This window comes from Meles meles, chromosome 7, assembly GCF_922984935.1.
Source record: "Meles meles chromosome 7, mMelMel3.1 paternal haplotype, whole genome shotgun sequence".
In the NCBI taxonomy this organism is placed as follows: Eukaryota; Metazoa; Chordata; class Mammalia; order Carnivora; family Mustelidae; genus Meles; species Meles meles.
The window spans coordinates 33784500-33791895 of record NC_060072.1 but is presented as its reverse complement, the minus strand read 5'-3'; the positions used below and the strand labels follow the sequence as shown (position 1 = coordinate 33791895).

The 7396-nt window shown below is 37.4% G+C and overlaps 1 pseudogene; it reads right to left on the bottom strand.

Annotated features, from left to right (window-relative positions):
• Positions 1-3894: 3894 nt before the first annotated feature.
• Positions 3895-5471, bottom strand: LOC123946319 (annotated as a pseudogene).
• Between the last annotated feature and the right edge of the window lie 1925 nt (positions 5472-7396).

The window sequence follows — 7396 nt, the reverse complement described above, 5'->3', positions numbered from 1 at the left end:
TGTACTGTGTTCATGTTTTTATAAATCATTTTGTGTGTGCATTTGTATGTGCACAAAAATGAATAAGACATGGACATTGCTCTTAAGGCTATAATAAATATTTGAATTGTATTTAACGTAAAAATTATTATAATATGTGAGTCATAGTATTAACTTAGTCATTAGTCTACCATTACTATATACACAGTGTTAGAGCTACTCAAAGAAAGGAGAGATAAATACAGAGTTTTGTGTTTTTATTTCCCTATTGTGTTGCTGTGATGGAGAAAAGGAAGGAAATTTTTTCAAATTGGAAAAGTTTTCTTTCTGTTTTGAAATAAAATATTGATAAAAGTCTAGTAAAATTTCATATAGCAATTAAGGACATTTTGGAAGTATTATCTTTTTTTAATTTCAAAGCTATTGCACTTTGAAACATGAGATAGTTGAATTTTTATAACATAAGGGACTACAGAGCTTTGTTTTTATTGAACATTGTATTATGGCTATTTCAACAAAAAAACATCCAAGCCAAGCACTAATTAACTAGATATGAAAAGGGCCACCCATATGAAAAGAATCTTAAATACCCCTGGAATTAAGGTAATTTATGTTTATGATTAAATGTAGGCATAATTACCCATCCCTAAATTATAGAATGAAGAATATAAATTCATGTTACAGAAGCAATGATCTCAGGTAGCATTTACATTTAACTAGAAAAAACACAGTGAAATGTATTTGCATTTTTGAAAGCTAGTCTAATTATTCTAGACTCAAAATTCATAGATAATTCACTTGGCAATTTCTAGACATAAATTTTATTTGTTTGTTCCTTAATATATCTGTTTCTAGAAAAGAAAAGGAAAAAAAAAAACAGATATACCCTAAGATATGCTTTTCTCCCTAAAACGACAAATCTCACAAATTCAAAATATTTGGAAAGTTTTCTCTAATTCTGTTTTCCCTGTTCCCATAGACTATAACCCACTTCCCTAGTATTTATTTTTCTTTTATTCTTGACATTTACCTCCAACCTTTTATAAGCTTCCCTGAGTTTACTATTCATATGAGTTATAATTTTTTTAACTTAGCTTATATATTGCTACGTATTAATACACCTATAGGCTTTTAGATTTGGAAGAGTGAAAAGTCTTATCTATTACACTGACATCATCTATAAAAATCCAGTGGTGTGCTAATAAACTGGATTGCATTAGAGAAAAAAAATACTAACTTATGTGGTTTGCCAATTTCTCTAGTGTAAATATTCCCAGTTTGCTGATTTCAAGTTACCAAACCAGCTGGCAAAATTCCCAAATATTTAAGAATAGGCTTTCACATGCTGGTTCTAGCTGACTCAAGTACACGCTACAGATCTTCAACTATCTCTATTTAGAATATTTTAAGTGACCTGTAACTACTTCATGAAGTTGTCCATGTATTGATGGTAATTCAAGTTTTTTAAAAAAAATTAAGCCAACATAACATATTTTCCCATGAAATTTGCCCCTGGATGGGCATTAAGCATGATTCAAAAGCTATACAATGTAAATAGAAACCCGTTGCCATATGACAGTCATTCGGACTTTAAGGACGCTTCCATGAGTGTCTGTTCTTGATTAAACACAGACCCTTCTAACTGTTCTTCACATCTCAGGGTTTCCATAGTCTTTAACAATTGATCATATGGGGTGTACTGTAATTAACTGTCAATGGGGTTTAGAAATTAACACATAACTCCAGATGTGGTCTGGCTAAAGCAAAGAATCAGAGAATTATTAATTTGCTTTCCTTGGCCACTATAATTTTGCTAGTGCAGTTTGAGGATTCATTAGAGATTTTTGGCTGCCACATCACACAGTTGGCTTGTATAGAATTGTAAAACCAACTTTATCCACCCAGGTGTTTATTTTTACCTAAAATGCAAGTAAGCCAGTTTTCGATCATTCTGTGCTTGTCCAACTAATTTCTGAACCTAGGTGTAAGAATTTACATGAATACATTTTACATTCCATCCTATTAATTAGGCTTTTCTTTTCCAACAAAACAATTGAATCCATAGCCTAACAATCCTTCCCATCTTTATGTTTGTGATACTTTCAGGAATAAAAATATGCTTTCCCGCTTTTCACTCAAACTAAAAAAATCTAAAACAGTAAAAATAAGAAAAATGAATTGAATGCCTTCTTATAGGAAGCAGCATTTGGAAAAACCTGAACTTTAGGTCTTTTCATTTTCTCTTGTTCCCTTTTCCTTCCCTGACATCCATCAGTCTGAAATGATGAGCTGTAGCCCAGAAAACACAATTAAGTTTTTTTATGTTATCTAGATGTATTTAATTTCAAGCGTATCTTTGTCTCCAAGATGCATTTTTTTCAGTTAAAGAGATGACAACTTCACCTATATGATCCAAACTTCCTGCTCCAAATCCTTCAGGCTTCAAAGTTACTAGAGACTTAATTCATGATCCTTTCTGAGCTCTCACTTGTTTCTCATGACTCAGCAGCAGGAAACAGCTTGAGCTTTTTCTCGGTTTTGGCAGATTCCTCCTTATCTCAGATAAGAATTTCTTAGAAGATAACACCTTTCTCAATACGCTGTGGGGAAAGTTTATATAACCAACTCTCTGTACTTCAGGAGAAAACCACTCACACTTACTCTAAGTCTTTTCTGTAGGAAACGATACTACTTTTTCTGTACTTATTGCACATTGCACTTTTTATTTTGCACAAATCAATGTAAATAGATACTTGTAAAGGCCTTGTTGTCATAAGCTTCTGTGGATGTGTGGTAAGTAACTCCTTGTTCCGTAACTCCTTGAAATCAGGATCTGTTTTCATCATGTTAACTCCTTGAAATCAGGATCTGTTTTCATCATCTTTTTTTTTGTTTGTTTGTTTTTTGTTTTTGTTTTCATCATCTTAAGGCCCACAAAAAACTGAAATCGCTTAGCTGGTTTTGTTAATGAGTTTACATATGCATCTTTTTTTTTTTTTTTAAGATTTATTTATTTATTTGAGAGACAGAGAGCATGCACTGGAGAGAAAGCACAGGGGGAAGGGCAGAAGGAGATGGGGAGAGAGTGTCACACCAACTCCTCCCTGAGTAGGGAGCCCTACAGAGGGCTGGATCCCTTGACCCTAAGATCCTGAACTGAGCCAAAACCACCCTACTACCTCTGATACCAGGGAGCAAGGTATCCCCTGAGGATAAAATGAAAGAGGAAGTAAGAAGTAGGCTATTTAAATCATTTTTAGTTTTAGATTTTGACTTACTTTAGGCCTGGAATACAAAAGATTTTTACTCGCTTTCAGCACATTTATATGTGAGGGATACTTGAGCTACGATGAGAATTTATATCCTGGAGAGCGGAAAACTTAGTAGAGAAATACACATCCTAATTAAGAATATTTTTATAGTTTAATGAGATCCAAAACCTTTTTTTCAGGTAGTTACTCTTCCATTAATTTTCAGATCTATAAAATGGTAGAAGGAAGCATTAGGATGCTCATATGACAAGTTTTTTTAGGAAAACACATGGCAATTGCAATTTCAAAAAGCCATTGTAAAAATCAGTATAGTTGTTTAGAACCAAATATGGCAAACTTTTTGATGTGCTATAAATTGAAGCAGGCTTAAGTTAATAATGACATTCAAAAATATACATTTTCTGAGAACGTCTAACTCTGATCTGGAACCTGGCAGTGCCCTGGTCCAGGTTGGGGAAACCAGAACTTCTCCTGGAGAAAAGAATGCAACCAATGTTGCAATGCAGTCCAAAGCTCGAAGGGTTCCTTCTACCATCCTTTCCAACCTCAGGTGGTGACCGTGGCAGGGGTGGCCCTGGTGACATGCAGAGAGGAAGAAGTAACCTCACAGACTACGGTGGTCCTGGGGGATGTTCAGAGGTGGTCATGGTGGAGAAAGAGGAGGCTTATGTGGAGGCCTTATTGGGGGAAAGCCACCTCTGTTTCCTCCACAGCCTCCCATGGGACCCAAAGGGATCCCCAAGATCTTCTGAGTCCCCTGACCTCCACAGAGTGGTTGTGGCATCCCTCTGAACTCATGGGGAGCCATACCACCCTAGATGCTGTTCATTAGGGGCTTCTTTTGAGCAAAAGAAAGCTTACATTTTCTCCCTTGAAAATCTTTCCCATCAAACCACTCTCTGGCAACCTTGGCAGTTGGTGGGTCTTCAAAGGGCATTGTAACATTACCTTTGGGCTCTTCTGTTTCCTTGCCCAAGTAGCTGTGGGTCATGGATTGGCCAGTTCTCTTGTTCATCTTAACTCCACACTGCTTAATGAAGTCTGCTAGATCATTTGGAATCACATTGTCATTTAAGCTTTGCACATAAATTGCACATTGCCAGAGTCTTCATCTGGATCTGCAGGTGGGCCTAGATCAAGATCTGGTCCTTTGACCATGGGTCCACCAGGCTTATTGAAGCCACCTCGCTCTCCAGCACCCGTTCCACTGCATCCTCCTCCCTGCCCACCTCTGCTCATGCTTCCACCTATCAAATACCCCTCTTTACCTGCCCCAGTTATCAGGCCCACTCATGTTCCATTCTCTCCTGTCTGGAAAATCCTCCAGACTCCTGCCTGTAACACGCATACTACTGGGGTGGTCCTGTCAGAATGAACTCCGCTGCCTGTAGCTGCTGCTCTTTTGGCTCTCTTGACTTAGAGTCTGGCTGTAGGATCCAGTTTGGTGGGGATAACTGGTGGGTGGCTACCACCCATAGCTGCTTTGTTGACCATATTTACTCTGCTGTCCACAGCTGGTGAGCTGCCCATAGGTGTTCTGCTGAGAATAACTGTTTTGATCATACCTAGTTTGCTGTGCAGAGGAATAGCTGGTAGGAGAAGATGATGGTGCTGTGACTGGCTGCATGGGGTAGCTCCCAGGTACCTGGGGATAAATATAGTTACTCTGTCCATATCCTAGGCTGGCCTGGTTGTAACCTTCTGTGCTAGATTGAGGTTGACTAATCTCTACAGACTTGTTACCATCCTGCAGTCTTGCAGGTTCAGCAGCTGTTGGCTGCTGCCCATAGACTGGGTAAGCAGGCCAAGTGCCATATGCAGACTGAGCAGCATAGGAGGCCTGGGTTCTAGCGACCATAGCAGTGGTGGTATCATGAATACCAGTGCTGTCCGCCTGGACAAACTGACCTTACACATGGGGCAGGTAGATGTGGGCAGATGGAGTAGTATACCTAGTGGGAAGCTGTTGGATAAAAAGTTGCATACGTGGTCTGCCTATCAGTTGCAGTGACCTGAGCCTGGGTATAGCTGACATCAGCGGGCCGTCATAGGTTCCATAACTCTGCTGCCCAAAGTTATGCCCAAAGTTCCATAACTTTGCTGCACAGACCACCATGCCTGGGTGGTCTGTGCATATCTTTGAGTGGGCTGAGTGGTGTATGCACTGTAACCCTATTGGGCTGCAGCTTGGCTGTGAGTAATGTAATCTGTAGACACCATTTTCTCTCCTTCCTTCTTGATTTCTCCTTTTCCAACTTCAATCTTGACATACCATAACAACTCCTTTGAAAATCTGGCCAATATAATCTACTTAAAGCACAGTTCTGATCACATCCCATTCCACTCACTAATTTTTAGATGAGAGACATTCTTGAAAATTGCAAAGTGATCACAAAATTTTAATCAAGTTGAATTTTCTCAAAGGAAGTAAAAAATGATAGAAATACAAGAGAAAATCCTTTGTGTTTTTTTACATGTTACATGAATCTGAATAAAATATTAACATTACAAATAAAAGTAAAACTTCAGATGGCATTAGTCTATGATTATGAATTTATTATCCTGATTCTCCATTATGATTTTTTTTTTTTACATCTAAGTGTCTATCATGATTTTTCGTATTTAGTTTTTTCTCACATTATACTGGTATTGTTCTGGTTGTGTTTTCACTATGGCGAAGTAAGTTAATAGCAACAACACATTTTTGTTTGCTTTATGTCTGATGAGCCCTGTTTCTCCTTTGTGGTGACAGCCTTTTAACAGTTATCATCAGAGGTCTTCTTTTGAAACAAAAAGATTTTTTTTTAATTTTTGATTTACTTTAAAATAAAGATTAAAAAGAAAAAAGTAACTTGGGATAACTCTACATTCATAAAATATATTACCAAACATCTGAACAATATTAATTCAGTGTCATTTGGAAGGTCAGTTCCACTTAGGAAGTCACCTATCATCTTACTCAGTGCTTATCTTGCTTCCTTTCTTTGGAGGGATATTGAAATGGGTTCCTATGAAGGACAAATGCTTAATACTCAAGTGATGGGATCTTTTAGGTTTTGAATTTCTCTTATTAATCTGAGTATACATTTTAAAGAAGGGAATACATCTATCTCACCATAGTATTTCTTGAAAAAAAAAATTCTTTATTTGACACAGAGAGAGAGAGAGATCACAGGGGTAGGGCAGGGCAGAGGGAGAGGGAGAAGCAGGCTCCCAGCCAAGCAGGGAGCCTGGTAGAACCCCGAGATTATGACCTGATCCAAAGGCAGACACTTAGCAGACTGAGCCACCCAGGCTTCCCTCACCACAGTATTTCAAGAAGCATATCAATTAATCATCCATAAATGAAAGGCAGGTATACAGCATTAGGATTCTTATAGTCTTCATAGCATTCTACACATAGTTATGCATTTCATTCTCTCTTACTTGATCTGGAGCTCCTGTAAATAAAATACCTGCCTTACCTATATCTTTTAGCACTGATAGAACATAATACATTGCTTTACTCATCGGAGTAGGTACATAAAAAATGTATTGAGTCAAATTGCATTGGACAAAATCTCGTGACAGGAGAGCTATTTGGAAGAGAGGGAAGATGTATTCATTAGTATTGTTGTTTTGTGATTATGCACTGCAACATTCATTAAAAGGTCCAAGCAATTTATATTTAGAAATGTATATTCCAATCAACATTAACCTTGATCACAAAAATTGCTCTACCAAAATTTCATCACTCTAGTAGAAAATGGGGAGTTTCATTGCTGGCAAGAAACATTCACATAGAAACCAAACAATGAGAAATATCCAGCACCTGCTGCCTTTAGGCAACTCTGAATTAAAGCTTTCTATGTTTAGACATACTGCATATCTAGATAGCTGAAGTGTAAAATTATTTCGCCTGGCAAGATTTTCCTACTTCATCTTCTTGATGTATAGATATCTGCATGAAATAAGTTAGTCAATGACCGTTCGTTGGCTAGGTGACAAAATTTTTGCACCATCCTATCAGAGAGTCCACTGAATTTACTAATTGGTCTTCCTAGGGTTTCCTTCTAACTATAAAGCTATTAATTTATAATTTACAAAAATGTAAAATCATGACTCTCACATAAAATGAACATGACCCAAAGATTTTATTTAAGACA